Here is a 19908-nt window from a genome sequence, read left to right on the forward strand (position 1 = left end):
TCAAAGAAGTGGCGAGACCTACATTGAAAAGGTGGAGCAAGTATTTCAGCAAATGTTTGGGTTCACAAGAAAATGTGTCCAAAGGGTTTTGTTGACACATTTGGAGTACCTACTCCATCTAAAGGCATAATTTCTTGTAGTTGAAGGCTTTTCAGATGAGACTAGTATGTCCACAATCTCTGTAGGTAAGTGAAGATCTGCAAGCACTGAGCACTCAACATCCAAGCTGTGAGGTTGAGGGCTGAAAGGTTTTGGTTATTACAATGCCCTGTCTTCCTGAATTAACAGCACAGGATCTGTTCGAAGATATCTGGGAGGCCTGCTAGAAAGTTGTACAAAATATGCATACCAGATCTGCTGAGCCAAAGAACAGTTAGGAGGATCAGCTGATATGGTCCTGAAAAAAACCTTTGCACTATTCTGGCAATGAGCAGTAACAGAGGGAAAGTATATATAAGGCTTTGTCCCCAAATCAAGGAGTAAAGCTTCTTGAGCTAATCTGTGATTGCTTGGCAGAATCGAGCAAACTTGATTTAGTTTTCTGTTCTGTTATGATGCATATAGGTCCACAGATGGCAGCCCCCATAAACTGAACAGTTTGTTGGCCACACACAATTAAGCTCTGGAATTTGTTGCCAGAAGATGTGGTTAGTGCAGTTAGTGTAGCAGGGTTTAAAAAAGATTTGGATATGTTCATGGAGGAGAAGTCCGTTAACTTGATTAATAGCAGTTATCTTAGAGAATACCCACTGCTATTACTGGCATCAGTAGCATGGGATCTACTTAGTGTTTGGGTTCTTGCCAGGTACTTGTAGCCTGGATTGGCCACTGTTGGAAACGGGATGTTGGGCTTGATGGACCCGTGGTCTGACCCAATATGGCAATTTCTTATGTTCTTATGTACCAATTGCTGCAGAATCCATGCATGTGGTTGAAAAACTCTGCTGAGTCAATCTGCCATCATGTTGGAGATGCCTGGCAAATAGATGGCCTATAGAACAGCTCGATTCCTTTTTGCCCAATTCCAGATTTTTAGAGCTTCCTGGAAGACTGGCCATGATCTCGTTCCTCCTTGCTTGTTGACATAAAACATGGCAACTTGGTTGTCGTTTTGAATCTGGATGCTCTTTCCCTGAAGGAGATGCATGAATACTGAGAGTGTGCCCGATTGCTCTCAACTCCACTAGATTAATTTGACAATGGCTCTCGTTAAGAGACTAGATGCCCTGTGTTCAAATGGTCCCAGTGTGGACTCTCCACCCTTTGATAGAAGCATCCATCGCCAATAGCACTTGATGGAGAAGTGAGCAAAGAGAGGCTCCTTCTTGGAGAATTCAGACACAGCCACCACTGCAGCTCCCATTTCATTGTCGATGTTATTTGTACTGGAAACAAAAGCAATTGAGTTAGTTGATCCCACTGGGAATGTATGCCCTACTGGAGCTAGCGGATATAAAGATGGGTCAGCAGAACCACATGGGCAGCCACTGCCATATCACCAAGGACCAAGAGGAGCCTTCTGGCTGTTGAATGTGGAGAGGACAGTAGCTTGCAAATGAGCAATGTCATGGTGGTTTCTTGGTTGGGAGGCAACCATGCTCTTTCCTGCAGCAAGTCTATGAGTGGGCTTGACTTCTCGAAGTTGACTAGAAAACCTAAGCAGTGGAGAAGACATATCATTGTGCACAGGGAGTGAAGCACTTCCTCTCGTGATTTCACTTTGATTAGCCAACTGCCCAGGTATAGAAAGACTTGTATTCCCTAGCGACACAGATGAGCCGCCACTACCATAAGGTATTTTATAAAGACTCTTGGGGTTAATGACAGGCCCAAAGGGTGTACTTTATAATGGTAATGCAAAGAAGCAACCTGGAAGTGTGGTTAGCACCAGTGAAAAGGGTGGATAGGATGTGAACATATGCATTCTTTAAATCCAGTGCACACATACATTTGTAATGTAAGAGAGAATCATGCTGATGAACTTCATTATGTATTTCTCCCAGATTATGTTTGTTCAGACATCTCAAAACCAGAATGGGCCGCAGTCTCTCTGTTTTCTTGAGATAAAGAAATATTGGCCTAGAAATAGAGCTAATCTCAACATCTCAACATATGCTATATTGCTTGTTGTTGAAGAAGCAACTAAACCTCTTGATGAAGTTGATGAGACAGATCCAGATGGAACACTGAACAATGTGTAAGGGATGGTGGTCAGGAGAAATGCAGCTGATACCTAGACTGCACAATTTGGAGGACCCAGGGGTTGTGGGGAAATAATGCTACACCTCCACGAAATGTTGGATTCTTTCCATTACTGGAAGAGAGGGGAACAAATTGTTTGGAGGGATCAAAAACTAGACCCTAGTTTGGATTGGGCCTGGTTTGTGGTTTTTAGCTGACAGCATTCTCTTTGTCGAGGCATGGCCAGACGTGGCTGTTGACACTGGGCCAGAAGGGGTGGCAGACAGTACTGTTGAAAAGACCAGTAAGGCTGCCTCTGGAAATATTATCATTTGTATGGGTAGAAGTGATATCTCAACATGGAGGACTATTCAGGAGCCACTGAAAGAGATATCACTGCCACAATCTGGTCCTTTATCTGGGCGATTGTCTCCTGGAGCTTTTCACTGAAAAGATTGTCCTCCAAGCAGGGAAAGTCCGCCAGCTTGTCGTCAATATCTTTGCAGATGCTGCTTACTCAAAACCATGCCATGCATCTAACTCCAATAGAAGCTGAGGAAGTACATGAAATAGAATCAAAGTATTCATAGATGGATTGGAGTAGGTGGTGGATGCCCTCCTCCACAACCAGAAGTGGTTGGGGATAGTAGTTGCCTTGCAGTGGAAATATACTGCATCATGTAGAATTGGTGGATAGATATGCAAGGAGAGAGCATTGTGGTTTGAAAACCTTTCTTGCCAAAGTTATTTAGAAGTTTGTGGTCCTTTCCTAGAGGAGCATGTGAGTAAATTCATGTTTTCTTCATCTTTTTCATAACAGACTCAACCACTACGATTGGTGAGGCAGTTGAATAACACCAAAACCCAGTGCTTGCTGAACTCTGCATTTGAGATCCAGCTTTCTAGCCGTAGGAGTGCCTGAAATGGGGGTTTCTCCCATTCTCATGTGCAGAGTGTTGAGGATATTGCAAACTGGAAGGGCTGCTGGTTCAGCTTGAGTATCCAGTATCTGAAGAAGACCAAGGAGCTCAGAACGGGGGGGCTTTGTCTCTGCAGATATGGATGCCCAGTGTTGCACACATCTTTTCCACAAACTTAGAATATGTGAGATCTTCTGGGGGCGAGGTGTGATCCAGAGGATCTGTCAGTGGGTCAGAGGGTATGCCAGTAGAGTCTTCATCTGAACCTAAGGGCACTGGCTCACTTATCCAGGACTCCAATGCTGAAGAGAGTGAACCAACTTGGTTGACTCCAAGGAAGAGTGGCCTGGTCTATCACCTCTGACCTACTGGATTCTGCTGCAATAGACAATGAAGAACTCCTAATCAAGAGTTCCAATGAGTTCATCCTTAGAGACGAAATCAGGACTCCGGTCTGAGGTATCACCGTAGTGGTAGTGGAAAGAAGAGGCTGGAACATTCCTTCCATCTGTTGTTATAGTGAATCTGCATTTCCAAAAACCATTTGACAAAAGTACCTCACGAGAGACCTATTAGGAAATTAAAAAGTCATAGGATGGAAGCAATATCCTATTGTGGATTGCGAACTGGTTAAAAGACAGAAAACAGAGAGTAGGGCTAAATGGTAAATTTTCACAATTGAGAAGGGTGAATAGTGGAGGGCCCCAGGAATCTGTTCTGGGACAACTGCTTTTTACTATATTTATAAATGACCTGGAAAAAGGAACAACGAGTGAAGTGATCAAATCTGCCATTGTCAAAAAATTATTCAAATTTGTTAAATCACAAGAGGACCTAGCAAAATTGGGAGACTGGGCATGCAAATAGCAAATGAAATATAATGTTGACAATTGCAAAGTGAAACACTTAGGGAATAATAACCCAATTTAAGCTACAATACAAGGTTCCATATTAGGAGTCACCATTCAGGAAAAGGATCCAGGTGTCATCATTGAAAATAAACAATGAAATCTTCTGCTCAGTGTGCAGCAGCAGCCAAGAAAGCAAACAGAATCCTAGGAATTATTAAGAAAGGAATGGAGAATAAAACAGAGAATATCATAATGCCCCTGTATCGTTCCATGGTGTGACCTCATCTTGAGTATTGTGTTCATTTCTGGTCACCACAGCTCAAAAAATATATAGCAGAATTAGAAATGGTACAGAGAAGAGAAACCAGAATAATAAGCAGGATGGAACGATTCCATTCTGAGGAAAGGCTAAAGAGGTTAGGACTCTTCAGCTTGGAGAAGAGATGAGGGAAAATAGTAGCCAGGGGGATTTTTCTCCATACTGGCCCATGGGTAACCAATTACATATACAATATAATTTACATATATATGTACACACCCCTATATTTCGGTATGGTCCTCCCGTATCACAGTACTATTTGCTAACACTCAAAGAATAACAACCCCACCTATGAAAAAGAATACCACAAATATTACACCAGAATCTAAAATATCAATACACCTCCTATCAGGAAAACAGAACAGGCCAAGCTACTACACAGATCCCTACAGAGAAAACACATGCTAAAAGAATGCTTCATCTCAGTCTTTGCATGCAGAACACAAACTCTCACCAAATACAGAATACAAAATGAAGGAGTACAAATGACAAAAACTGAAATGGAAACCCCAAGAAGCCAGACTCCGTGTATTAACAATAGAAAAATAGAACCACCATTCCTCATAAAACAAATAAAATCAAGAAACAAAGCATCAGTTATAATAGTAAAACCATAATAAAAAAATATTTTAAAACTACTGATAAATAGAATTTCTATTAATTAAAATCATATACATTTTTTACAATATCCCAAACACTAATAAAATATTTCAAAACAGTACATATATCAAATAACATTCAATAATTAAAACTAATAAGGATTTTAAAAAGCCCCTGCTGTCCCCTTCTGTGGGAGCTCTTGATTTCCAGTCACCCTGATATTGTCAAGGATTAGGAGGTTATCCTCTCTCTCTCACACATACTCACATGTCCATTCTCTCTCACACATACATACACATTCATGCTCTTATATCCACCATAACCTCTCGCTCTCACTGACAGGCTCTAAGACACTCTCTCCCCCTCCACACACACACAAACTCTTACTCCCTTGGATTTTCTCATACACACTCATGCTCTCACACTCACTGGCTCACACACACACACACACACACACCCCCAGGCAGGCTCCCATTCATTTTCTCACACTCCCTCCCCACCCCCCAGGCATGCACACATTCATTCTCACACACACACCCCCAGGCAGGCACCCATGCATTCACACACACAGACCCCCAGGCAGGCACCCATGCATTCACACACACACACCCCCAGGCAGACTCCCATTCATACACATGCACACACTAAAGGCAGATCCCCCTCTCTTTCTTTTGCCAGCAACCTCAGAACCTCTCTCATTCCTCTGCTGCCACTGTCACTGCTACCGCATGGCTATTGGGGAGGCGCAGATTGCTGCTACTGACACTGAAGCCCATTCTGCTGCCTCCTCTGTGCAGGCCCCGTGAGCTTCCACTTTCTCCATGCTGATCTCGTACATCGTGAGATCTGCATAGAGAAAGTGCTATTCTTGCACATTCCCAAAGATTACATGTGCCAATCACTAAAAAGTAATTTATTTTTTTATTTTACCTTTGCTGGCTGATCTTAGTTTTCAAATTAGTTGGTCACAGGCTTTTTTTTTTCCACCTTCCCTTTCTTTTTTTTTTTTTTCAATTCCTTTTATATTATCTTTTTTTCTCTCCATCTTCTTCCCTCAAACACACAGTCAGGTTCTCATTCTCACATGCATTTCTCTCTCTCACACACACACAGGCTCTCACTGTCACATGCTCTCTCTCATACAATCATTCATACACACAGTCTCTCACTGGCACATGCTGTCTCTCTCACACACACACACATACAGGCTCTCTCTCACTCCCACGTGCTGTCTTGCTCAAGCACAGGCTCTCCCTGTCACATGCTGTCTCTCTCATACACATAGAGGCTCTTACATGCTGTCTCTGCAAACATTCAGATTCTCACTCCCACACAGTCTCTCAACTCATCTCATGCAAGCACACATACACACTCTACAGACCCTCAGCCTCTCTCTCACCTCTGTGCCTCCTCTTCACGGGTCGCCGCAGGTTGGGCTCTGCAGCGGCCCTGCTACCGGGCCTCTTCCTCTTCTCTGGCCGCAGCGGCCCTGCTACCGGGCCTCTTCCTCTTCTCCGGCCGCTGAGATGATTCGCGGTGGCCCGTAAGCGCAAGTTCTGCTCCTCTTCTGCACGTGCTGATGCTTCTCCTCCTTCCTGCCCACGTGGCTCCAGCAACGTTTACTTCCGGGACCGCGCGGACAGGAAGGAGGAGGAACATCAGCGTGTTTAAACGCGATCTTTTTCTTCGGGCCGTGGTAACATGAGCTCCACCACGGCCCTGCCAATCTGCCTGCTACATGCGTGTCACTGGCGGCCGCATGAGCCTCCCTGCGCCCGGGGGCATTGGCTCCCCTCGGGATACCACTGCTCGCGGCGCCCCCTAATACTTTGGCTGGAAGCCTGGAAACTTTATAATTAAAAAAAAAAAAAAATCACGTGACAGGAGTGACCGGCCCACCGGGGGAAGCCCGATCCCCCGATAGGTCAATCCACCCCTGGAGGGAAGATACGATAGAGATTTATAAAATAATGAGTGGAATGGAACGAGTAAATGTTTACTCTTTCAAAATGAATAAAGACTAGGGGACACACAATGAAGTTATTAGGTGACACATTTAAAAGTAATAAGAGAATATATTTTTTTACTCAACTCTTAATTAAGCTCTGGAATTCATTGCCAGAGGATGTGGTGAAAGCTATTAGTGTAGCTGCATTTCCTGGAGGAAAAGTCCATAAATCATTATTAAAGTGGAGTTGCAGAAATCCACTGCTTATCTCTGGGATAAGCAGCTTGGAGGTTAATATTCAAAGCATGTTCAATGCTATTTAGTTGGATAAATGAGAGTTAATTGGATATGCAGCGGCCACTAAATATGCGCCCATGACAGCAGCCACTGCTTAGCTGTACAAGTCCCTTATACATCTAAAATGTATGCACAAAATAAAGTGGGCGTACATTGAGCGGATTGGGAGCAGAGCGAGTTAGATGTATAACTTATATGCCTAACTACTGATACTCAGAATTAGGTATGTAAGTGTATGTCTAAGTTTAGACATCCCACAGAGCAGGCCTAAGCGTTGACAGGTAGACTTATCCGGCAAAGTGCACACATACATGCATATATTCAGTGGCATCACTGTGCCACTGAATATACATCAAGATTTAGTCAGATAAGTTATAACTGGCTAAGTTACGGCCAGCTTTAAATATTGACCTCTTGAAATCTTGAGATTCTGTTAGGAACTTGTGACCTATATTGGCCAATGTTGGAAACAGGATACTGGGCTTAATGGACCTTTGGTCTGACCCAGTATGGCAAGACTTATGGCTATGGTTATATTTATTTATAACCTACCTATGTGAAAACCCTAGCTGGCTAACAACAAAACATACATAATAAATAAAATAGACCACAATGGGCAGCACAAAAATTAACCAAATAAACAAAACCATAAAATACATCAATCACATGGTGAGTACAATCAGATAAAAACGTATTATAAAACCTCTAAGACTGCAGGAGCTCCATCAGATCCTAAAACACAGAGCGTTGATAGGGAACATCTCCTATTGGTCAGAGTCACCATCAGCTTGTTCAAATAAGAATGTCTTTAAAAGCTTTTTGAAGCTTTTAATACAATTTTTCAAAGCATATTTTGATTGGTAAACTGTTCCATGCTTCAAGAATTGCTACCGAAAAGAACCAAAGCCTTGACTCGGTTAGGCATGCTTCACGGAGAGATGGAATATCTAACAGCGCCATTTGTGAAGAGAGTAAGGATGTTTTGAGGGCATAATGTTTAAGCAGGTTACAAGTCCATGGAATTGTGGGATGCCCAAGCATTTTATGAACCAGTATAGAAGTTTTAAATCTGATCCTCCATTGAACAGGCAGCCAGTGAAGGTCAGATATGCTTTCAGATTGACTGCCCAAAAATGAGCCGGGCAGCAGTATTTTGTAAAAGCTGCAAGGACTTCAAGTATGTCGCAGGCAATCCTAGATACAGCACACTGCGGTAATCCAGGAACAGCATTATCATTGCCTGAACAACCAGGTGAAAAATCGCAGGGTTTCAAAAGGCTCTTTAATGGACATAAAAGGCATAGTATATAAAAGCCTGACCTGACGACTGACTTTATCTGCAGAGCAAAACATAACTTGGAGTTAATCGCCACTCCAAGGCTTTTTACCTTGGCAACAACTTGTATTTCACCCCATTTATATGGAAATATTCTGGAATTAAAACTGTCTCCCGATTTCTAATGCACATGATTTCAGTTTTTGACAAATTCAAGGCAAGTCTATTATCAGAGAGACAAGAAGTAATCGCATGCTTACAGGATGTCTCAAGCCAATAACTTTCCAGAGGAAAGTAAAACTGAATATGATCAGCATACATCCGGAAGCCCTCAAAGAGGGCTCACAAATTGCGCCAGATAGATGTTAAACAATGACGCTGATAAGGCTGACCCCTGTGGGACTCCCGAGTGTTACGATTTTTGTGGATCCAATGGGAGAAAGTAACAGTCTTACCTTGAATGGAGATGTTGAGCAGTCCTTGACCAGGTCAAGTAGGAAATCAGGACAAGCAGAAGTTGTTTGAGATCAGACAGTGGATCTGAGGAGCAGCACCAATCCTGGTCCAGAGTCCAGCAAGGGTCAGAGCAGGCAGAGAACAATCCAATCCAGAGTCCAGGCAAGGGGTCGAGGCAGGCAGCAAACAATCCAATCCAAAGTCCAGGCAAGGGGTCGAGGCAGGCAGCAAACAATCCAGTCCAGTCCAGAGTCCAGGCATGGGTCGAGATCACAGAGGAGCCCAAGACAGAACTAACACACAGAGGAACTCACAAGACAAACCAAGAGGCAGGGGAAACACAAGGAACAAAGCAAGCAACACAATGCGAGAGAATAGCAAGCACCTACTCACAGCCCATTGCCGAGGCACAGTACTGCAGCGGAAACATTGCTTATATATCTCCTGCCCTTGATCTCCTCCACGGGAACTTCTGGCAGGGATGCTCAGTGTGGCAGGAAGGAGGAGCCAAAATGGAACGTGCTTCACGTCGCCCTCCTTCCCAATGGAACCTCTGTTGCTGACGGCGGCCATTGCGGGACTACTCAGTCAGCAAGAAACAGGTCGTTTGTTAACACCGAGTACATGTCGTACATCTTTGAACATTTCCCTTTATTCCAGACTAGTTGCTTTTTGTCATGTAAGTAGGATTGAAACCAGCTTAGAACCTGGCTTGAGAAACCTAGGCTATGTAAGTGGTGTATCAGTATTCCATGCTCAACCATATCAAAAGTGGCAGCAAGATCCAGCATGATTACAATTTAGCCTGGACCCCTATCCATGCCTCTTCTAAATGTGTCGATAAGGATCATCAATAAAAATACTATATTATAAAATTTTCTAAAACCAAATTGATGTTGGCCTAGAACTCCTAGGAGTGGAGGAGTAGCCTAGTGGCTAGAGCAGCAGGCTACAAACCAGGAAAACCAGAGTTCTGTCGCTCCTTGTGACCTTGGGCAAGTCACTTTAACCTCCATCACCTCAGGTACTAAATTAGATTGTAAGCCCACTGGGGACAGGGAAATGCCTACAGTACCTGAATGTAACCTGCTTTGAAGTGCCAAAAAGCAGAATATAAAAATCTAAAATAAATAAATCTTCAATGAAATCCTCTAATTGCTGTAAAACTATAGTTTCTAAAAGTTTTGCTATAAAAGGGAACAAAGAAATAGTTCGCTAGATCCGACAAATCAAACTTGGGATTTTTGGGGTTTTTTTTTAGAAGAGGCTGAACAGCAGCTTGTTGAAGTTCATAGGAATTTATCCTTCAGATAAAGATAGATTAATTAAATGGGCAATTGAAATTCAAAATCAACTCTCTCATCAGTTTCTAAACAGGTGACCTACAAACATCCAATGGGCATGAAAAACTGTTCATGTTCTTATGTTCTTAATTCTCCTTAGTCAGAGAGGTAAAGAAACTCTTCACCACATCTGCGATTTGGTCGAGTGATTGGTGTGTCTTCTGGCCTGGCACAAGTGGTAGAATATCTTCTTCTGAGACCAGGATAGGCTCCTACATTAGAATAGGCAGTCTGTTGGAGGTGAGCAGTATTATAGAGGATACCGGTTCTGCAGTCCCCAGGTAAAGTCCTTCCACCACTACTCCAGACAGGGTGAGCAGCCTCGTTATTAGAGAGGGCAGAGGTAACCCAACTCCTTAATTTGCAGATATAAGATGGGCTGTATACAGCTGTATTGGCAAAGCTGCATGATAAAGTGTGCTTTGAGGCAGGTGCATCAGTAGCTTTGATGGGATAGAACTCTTAGATGCCTTGGATGACTTTGCATGCTTGGGCAGATCTTCGGAGACACACATCAAAGAATCCAATGCAAGATCAGTGCATTGTGCATTGAATGCATCAGTGCAGGATGCATTGGATGGCTCAATGCATTGTGTGTCATGAACACTGATGCTGCTTGTGTCAATGGAGCCGATGATGGCCACATAAACAGTACCAGTGCTGATTCGATGCGCTTAGAGTGTTTATGCTTCTTTGATGCATGCTGTAATGGCCCCAGCAATTGATGCCACTTCATCTTTCATGAAAAGCAGCTGGTCGAACTTGATCCTACAGCTTCAGCCCGAACAGATGGGAGAGTTTTAGAGGATCTTCCGCTCAGCTCTTTTCCTGACGAGCAGACAATGTTGTACTACGAGACTAGGACTTACTGTGACCCCACAGAAATTTACACAGTTCCTTGATCAAGGGAGGAGGAATAGCCTAGTGGTTAGAGCAGTGGGCTATGAACCAGGAGACCAGTGTTCGAGTCCTGCTGTTGCTCCTTGTGACCTTGGGCAAGTCACTTTACCCTCAATTCCCTCAGGTACAAAAATTTAGATTGTAAGCCCTCTGGGGATAGAGAAATACCTACAGTACCTGAATGTAAACCAATGTGATATCCCAAATGTCGGTATATAAAAATAATGAATATGAAGTGCCCTAGAATGCTGTGAGCACAGGGACATCCATCCACAAGCATAGCAGTTCTGATTGCATTCCAGTCTAAGGTATTGGTAACATAGTTTGTGACCGTCAGTAAGGGATATAATAACCCTCTTTAACATATACCTCCTCCCCCTCAGCCAATTGTTAACAGATCTCAATCTAACTCATTATCTGTACGCAGACGACGTACAGATTCTAATCCCCATAACAGAATCACTCTCAAAAGCGCTCACCCATTGGAATAACTGCCTTTTATCCATCACCAACCTACTCAACAGCTTAAACTTGGTCCTCAACGCTTCTAAGACAGAGCTTCTCCTCATCTCCTCAAATGATATCAATATCCACCAACCAACACCACTCAACCCCCACATCACATGTAAGCAGGTTAGAGATCTTGGGGTGATTCTAGACAATCGTCTAAACCTAAGGAAAATGGTCAATTCAACAACGAAAGATTGCTTTTACAGATTACAGGTCTTAAAACGACTTAAACCTCTCTTATTCTTCCATGACTTCAGGACAGTCCTCCAAGCGCTACTGTTCGCCAAAATAGACTACTGCAGCGCCCTTCTACTAGGACTCCCCAAATCCACTACCAAACCTCTTCAGATGATTCAAAATGCGGCAGCAAGATTGTTGACCAGCACCAGCCGCTACGAACACATATCACCAATTCTCAGGAACCTACACTGGTTACCAGTAAATTACAGAATTCTATACAAATCAATCACCTTAATCCATAAAACCATCCATCATCAACTTCAACTTGACCTAGAAATACCTTTCAAACTTTACTCCTCTAACAGACCAACTAGAGACATTTACAAAGGCACTCTTAATGTTCCACCCACTAAAGCTACACGCCTCGCTACGACCAAAGACAGAGCCTTTTCGACAGCAGGCCCTTCCATCTGGAATAGTATCCCATCAAACCTCAGACTGGAGCCATGCCTATTAACTTTCAGGAAAAATCTTAAAACCTGGCTCTTTCTCCAAGCCTTCCCTGAACCACCAGACAATCACTAGCTGGCCTTCTTTCTTACCCAGTCTGTCACTCCGTTTCTCAAAGAAAAAAAATAAATGGACTCTTAGACTTCAGATTAAAGCACCGTTCTTAAGTTTGTAACTTGTACACTCTACGGTAAAATTACTTTACTGGCCTTTTCTTCTTTCCAGCTTGTTGCAAGCTTCCAAGTTCTCGCCCCCTGTTGATTGTAACTTTGACTTATTCCTGCTTTGGTTATCTTTCGTTTACGTGAATTTGTTACTCTAGTTTTTTCCCTTTGTTAAACTGTAAACCGATCCGATATGGTAATCTACTATGAAGGTCGGTATATAAAATTGTTAAATAAATAAATAAATATAATCTTGCCACAGATACAGCTTTTGAACCCACTCGACTTTTTGTTCTGGCCAGACATGATGGAAGGTAGGGCTATGCTTCATCATTTTTTTTCCAGTAGCACTAGGAAGTGCTGTTGTGGGGCTGCAGAGACAGTGAGACAACTAAGAACAGTTTTTATGAAGCAAATACACCAAAAGAAGTGAAATCTTGTGAAAAATTGTGCTCCAACAAAAAATGAATGAAGAGAGACAGGAGGCAAACGAGTGCATTCTGGCGCTGCTGGATGATGTCATCCCACATGTAATGACCAATTCAGCCTGCTTATTGACAGAAAAACAAAAATAAATGCCAGAACTAAGAGGAAGGAAAAAAATAAAATAGAAAAACTTGTCACTAGCTGCTGGCATGAGAAAAGATACAAAAAGTATAATGCTAATTATCCCCATCATAATCAGTTACTCATAAGAAAACAAATGAACCACAGATATCCTTGCTTTTGTCTTACACAGGTCATTACTGACTGACTGCTGATTTCATGAGAATTAACATGGGGAAACTGATACCGCTCTAACCTTAATCTCAGTAATGCATCATCAAGGTTGGGATTACTGTACCATGAATAAAACAAAATTAGGGATCTTAAGTTATAAAGTTTGTGAAGGGAAACTGAAAGGAAGAAGCACAAAAGGGGAAAGTACAGACACTTAAGAATAAGCAGCAGCTCTTTTGACCTTTACTGATCTGTCTGGTTTCTTGTTTGTACACAACAGTTTCCTCTTGCTCCCTTCCAAGTTCAATTGGACCCAGCATCTACTGGGCTTCAGAGCCATAATGCATCACTTCCCTCAGTGTGAGGGCTTTCCTCCTTGTTTAACAGCCCCCTCCCTCCATGTAGCCCAGGTATTGCACAGACATTCCTTAGTAGGAGTTACAGATCTCAGTTCCTTCCAAAACCCAGTACGCATACAACCCCAGTCTGGCCACTGGGTGCAACCCGTGTGTGATGACTGGGCAGATTTCTTTTGACACCTTCGGTCACGTATTTCAGAGTACGGGTTTCCAGATATGCTCTTTTTGTAGCACTTAAATATTATAATCCGGGGTGGAAAAATACTCAGAAAACATGGGCATGTCTGGGCGTGGTATGAGGGCGTTAATGAATGTCTTCCTACTTCATGCTCAAAATATCTTTTTTCAGGCTTTTTTTCCCTAGACAATACCTGCTTTTGTGATAGTTGTTATGTAAGGGTTTATCTTCCATAGGCCAAAGAATTTGTGATGAATCAAGCCCACGTAGTGTAATTGCTGAAGCACTGACCATCCTAACTTTGTCTTGGACTATGCACATGGTACATCTGGTAGGCTAATTTACTACTGGAGTGAAACAAATTATATTATATGCAGATGATCATCAGATTTCTTAACATGATTAGTACTTAACTGATTTAATTTATGCCAATAAAATAAAGCCAAAAAGACTAAAATATAAAGTTAAAACTCATTACGGATGTTCCTCCAAAAGAAGCCCTGGGGCATGGCGACTGGCCCAGGATTGTCGCAGCACTGACAAGACTAGAAATGTTGGGGAGAGGATATACAAATAAGAGATGATACCCCTAAGGTAGTTGCAAATGAACTCTCATGGCACCAGATCCCAACCCCATTTCTAACTGGGCTAATAGCCCAAAGGAGCAGGAGGAAACTACTAGGCCCTCAACCTCATTACCCCCCCCCCCCCCAGCCAAAAAAAAAATATCATTAACAAAGATGAATATGAGAACAAATTTTAATTGCTTTAACATTTGGCCCTTTAAGCAATATTAGGGAAGGATCATACAGTCTGAAGTTGGTAGCTATATCCTGCTTTTCAGGGTCCCAACAGTAAATGCCCATCTCCAAAAGTGCTACTGCTATGTTAAGAACAGCAACTTTTTTATTTTACTCTATTAAGTTATAAAAGAATGACACATGCACAGAAATGGTGTTTTCTTAATGTGTTGTCCAACCAGGAAAAGGCTGAACATTCCAAGTGCAAGAGTGAAGGTATATTGGTTGACATAAGAACAAAAGAAATGCCAGATTGCGGCAGATCAAAGGTCCATCAAGCCCAACATCCTGTCTCCAACAATGGCCAATGCAGGTCATTAGAAAGTACCCAGAACATACCAAAGAATAGTCCATTCTTTGTTGCTCACCCTCAGGGATAAAGTGGTAGTTTTCTCAGGTCTACCTGGCTATTAATGTTTTATGGACTTTTCCTCCAGAACTTGTCCAAACCCCTTTCAAACCCAGCAGTACTAGATGCCTTGATCACATCTTCCACAAATACAGTCCACAGCTCGATTATGCACTGAGTGAAAAAGTACTTTCTTCAATTTGTTTTAAATGTGCTACTTATTTGTTTCATGGTTGAAACCACTTCTCCACTTCAATGATTTTCGGATGGTTCTACAAGCCATTATACTAACAAAAATCGACTATTGCAACTCGCTCCTTTTTGGCCTTCCAACCTCATCTATCAAACCCCTCCAAATGATTCAAAATTCTGCAGCCAGAATCCTTACCAATACGAATAAAAGAGACCACATAACCCCCATACTAAAACTCCTCCACTGGCTGCCTATTAAGCAAAGGATTCTCTATAAAGTATATACAGCAATTCATAAATCTATTTACAACATATCCCCACTCCACTTAAGCACCCAACTACGTTTTCACTCTTCAACCAGACCTATCAGAGGAGCTTATAAAGGCACACTCTATGTACCTTCAACAATATCCTTACATCAGAAACGTGCCATTTCTTTAGCAGGACCCGTCCAATGGAACATGCTCCCGCCAGACATCCGTCTTGAGATCTGCTACGCTTCCTTCAAAAAGAAAATTAAAATCTGGCTCTTTAGCCAAGCTTTTCCAGAACTATGATCATTTTTTCTTCACCTCCAGCTATTAAGATTTTCTCACCATCGCAATATTCATGTTCTTTTATATTACTTCAGATTCAATAGAGTAGGACTTAAAATTATGGACAAAAAGTATTGGGAATGAACTTTTATATTACTTGACATTGATTCAAATCCCTTCTGCAGATCACATTTAACTTTTACAGTTACACCTTATTTTATGATTTGGATATTCAAAGAGACTTTACAATTTTCTCAATGTTAATTTTTGAATCTAGTTTCCCTGTTTTCCAAGTTCTATAACCTTGTTATATGTACCGCCTCTCGGCGTAACTTTTATGTTTCAATGTAAACCGATGTGATCTGTATTTTTATACAGGGACACCGGTATATAAAAATCTAAAAATAAATAAATAAATAAATGGTGTGTCTCCTAGTTGTAGTATTATCTGAAAGGGTAAATACTATCCCTATTTATCTGTTCCACCCACATATCCCCTTTCAGTTGAGTCTTGTCCAAGCTGAAGAGCCCTAACCTATTTAGCCTTTCTTAATAAGGCAGCCATTCTATGCCCTTTATCATTTTCGTTGCTCCCCTCTGTATCTTTTCCAGTTCTGTTTTATCTTTTTGAGATGGGGCGACCAGAATTGCACCCAATACTGCCTTATGACAGTTTTAGTTTCCATCTTCATTCCTTTCTGAACACTTTTTCCTAGAACCACTCCAAGCAATTTAAAACTGATAAATCAAAACAACTGGAATACAGCTATCAAGCTGTGCTAAGGTTACTGTACAATGTACAGAGTAAATAACAAACAATGTAGTTACAGACAAATTATTTTCTAGTTCAGTGGCTTAGAATCTTCATCTAATGTCAGTTAGGGAGAAGATTTAGTTTACTTGATAATACCAAATACAGGACAGAGCTACAATCAAAGAAGACTCCTGGAACACAGATCCCAAACCCAGCTTCGTGACCCTGGATAACAGGATAAGTTACTTTCTCTGTGCAGGCAAGTACTCAAACTAAATTGCATAACAAAAAAAAATACTAGTATTCATTTTCTCCTCCCACTTGGAAGACCTCAAAAATTTCAGATGCCAGAAATATGATGTGAGGACGTCTATCCCAGAGGTGGCTAACTATGTTTCTGAAATTGAATAGCACTCCGGGCAGGGCCAGCCTTCGGATAATAGCAACCTGTGCGCGTGTCTAAAAATGGTTCCACCCTCCCATTTCCCTTGGGTCTGAAACTAAAGCAGCCCCTGCCACAGATCTTTCAGGATGGGGGTACTGCCTGCCGGAAGCTCCAAAGTCTTTCCAGCAGAGTTCACCATCTTCCCTAACAGAACAGCAAATGCACTGTGACTCCAGGCCTCCTACACCAGGACTTCCCAAACGTGGCCTAGTAGTAGCAGTCGATGCAGGGCTCGCACATCCAGCATCCCAGGGCTGCCTGCTCATCCTCCCAAGCTGGCACCATCATCTCTCGCATGTCTCTTCCATGCACTCCTGGCGAGATCCCTACCCAACAGCATAAGACTAGCAGCCCTTCATACCGGTACCTATGTCTGCTGCCTCCTCCGCAGGTTTCACTATGAAGTTTGGGACCAGAGGATTTTGCTAGACTACAGGCCCTGTGTGGGGTTCAGACATCAAAGTGAAGATGCAGAGGAGGAGGCAAGCAAGTAAGAAATGCTGCTCTTGTCCTGTTGGTGGCATAGGATTTCAACAGGGGTGGGGTAGGGGTTGGGGCGAGGATCATGCCAGGAGGAGGTGGGAAGATTGAAGAGGTTACTAGTGTGGTCCCACCAGCATTCCTGTTCAGTCAGTCAGTCACACATCCCCAAAATCTGGATATTTAGACAGAAAAACTCTATCTGAATGACTATAAACAAAGAAAAAATTATACTGACTGGATTCTTTTTTTTTTTTTTGCATTCATAAACAAGAAATTCCATATAGAACTAATGGAGCCTAAATTCCAGATTAAAAATAAAAGTCAGGATATCCTTGGACTCCCTGACTACCAAACTCTGGGTATGAAATGGACAGTAGACACAAAAGTTATAAAAGTTATTGAAGAAGGAGAGGGATACTGACGCACCGATGTCATAAACCTACTTTCCTTTTTTCAAAAAGGAGGCTTAAATGTATAAAAATAAACGGACACTTTCTGAAGCCAACTTTCCTTGGGTTAGTATTAATTGCTATTTTTTAAATCTACGATGAAAGCTCTTAAAATGTGTTTTAAAAAATAAAACCAAAACGGTGTCTTGCAAACTTTTCCTTTTCCTCCTTCCTTTACTCCATAAATAATATCGAGGGGAGGGGGGGGGGCGCGCAAAAAAGTACTTACTTCCCATTGCAAATTAGACCCCAAAGTCATGGTGGCAAAACGGCAGTGTAAGGAAAGCAGAAGCTTGCCAACTGGCTGGGTTGTTTTCAGGGCTGCATAAACGAAATGAACATCATCATCAGCTTTTATTAGTTTTGAACTTTGTGCCAGCACAAAACAAAAACGATAGAAGAAGAAAAAGCTTTTGACAGCAGCCACCCCGCTCCCCGCAGCGACCCAGTTCTCAGAAACGTAGGCAATCATTTCAAAAGTCTTTAACCCCCCCCCCCCCCCCCCAAAAGCCGCCGCCACCTCCCTTCAGGCCCTTCCAGGCTGCACCGCAGTTGGTTGCAAAGTTAGCAGCGCGCGGGGAAGGGGAGGCTCCGGGGGGTTATCCCGGGTAAAATCCCGCCCGCGCCTCACACGGGGGGGGGGGGGGGCGGGAGGAGGGTTCCTGTCTCGCGCCCCCTCCTCACCTTCTCCAGACCCGCATGACACGGCCAGAGCTGCTTGCCGCCCGTTCAGCGCTTGACACTGCTACGGGAAGATGGCAGTGAGGAAGTCAGCTGAGAATTATAAATAATATGTTTTGCAGAAGCTGCTGTTGCTCTCCGGATTTTTTTTTTTTTTTTTTTTGCTCTTGTGCATAAATATGGTTCAGGCACGCCACCATATCTGTTGCCAGAGCAACGGCGCGTCTCCTAAGCCTCTCCCACTCCCCGCCCCGGCTGTGGTGCCGTCGGCAGGCAGGGGGCGCTAGCTCCGGCCCCCCTCCCTGCAGCCCTGGAGGGTAGAGCGAGAGAGGGGGTGGGAGGTGGGCATCCCCGCCGCAGAGGGAGCTGATTTTCCTCCACGCTTGCCCCCCTCCCGCCTCCCAGTTTTCTCGGCTACAGCGGAGACAGGGGAGGGGAGCCAGCGCGGCGGCGGAACGGCCGCCTACGTCATAAATTCGCCACCAATCCGGGGGTAGCGAGGGGAGGGTCCCGTCGCCTGGGGGGGGGGGGGCTTGGCATTGGCCGTGACAACTCGCCCTGGCGTGGGCGGTTTCCATGGGAACAGATCCGGACGGGGCGGAGCGCGGGCGGAGTTCCGCCGGAGGGCGGGGAGATGGTTGCGTCGGGTCTCGGCGGGGCGGTGAGGGCGGAGGGCGGTCCACTGTCATGTCAGAGGAAGGCTGGGACTCTTAATGAGCACCAGAAGAGAGATGTACCCAAGTCCTCCAAGAGCCATTTGAACAGTTTTTACTTTATGAGTGTGAATTGCTATGTTTCAGGGTTATTCTTCCTTTAGTAGCATTTGGTAGAGCTAGCTGACCAGCTCCTGGTCTGAGTGAAGTTGAAAGTTAAGTACTTCTCTGTGGTTCCCATCCAGTCCAGAGGTGCCCAACCCTGATTTTGAGGAGCACAACTAACCTGATTATCAGGACACCACAATTAATATTCATCAGACATATTTACATGCATTTTATTTGAGAGCAAGGTTACTTTCCATAGCTTGGTTATCCCGGGAACCAGAATTGTTTGCTTCCCTGGAGAATCAAGGGTGTGCATCCCTGCTGTAGTTGTTCCTCCAAAACACAGAGGAATGAATGTTAATGTCTCAGTTTGTTTGTGACAGCTACCTATCTTTTGGGGGTTTTGGTTTGACTGGGAGCCTTTAAAAAAAACAAAACAACTGAAGTTATAATCTCTGCTCCTTGGAGAACATAAGAAATTGCCATGCTGGGTCAGACCAAGGGTCCATCAAGCCCAGCATCCTGTTTCCAACAGATGTCAAACCAGGCCATAAGAACCTGGTAATTACCCAAACACTAAGAAGATCCCATGCTACTGGTGCAATTAATAGCAGTGGCTATTCCCTAAGTAAACTTGTTTAATAGTAGTTAATGGACTTCTCCTCCAAGAACTTATCCAAACCTTTTTTGAACCCAGCTACACTAACTGCACTAACCTCATCCTCTGGTAACAAATTCCAGAGCTT

At 43.3% G+C, this 19908-nt stretch overlaps 1 long non-coding RNA gene across 1 annotated transcript in view; it reads right to left on the minus strand.

The window, feature by feature from the left end:
* Positions 1-18825, minus strand: part of LOC115089289 — a 31144-nt gene extending 12319 nt beyond the window's left edge. The window contains exons 1-2 of the long non-coding RNA XR_003856042.1: positions 18405-18825; positions 17950-18041 (exon numbers count right to left, since the gene is read on the minus strand). This is a non-coding gene — a long non-coding RNA (uncharacterized LOC115089289). The remainder of the gene's footprint in view (positions 1-17949; positions 18042-18404) is intronic.
* Between the last annotated feature and the right edge of the window lie 1083 nt (positions 18826-19908).

This window comes from Rhinatrema bivittatum, chromosome 4, assembly GCF_901001135.1.
Source record: "Rhinatrema bivittatum chromosome 4, aRhiBiv1.1, whole genome shotgun sequence".
NCBI classification, from domain to species: Eukaryota; Metazoa; Chordata; class Amphibia; order Gymnophiona; family Rhinatrematidae; genus Rhinatrema; species Rhinatrema bivittatum.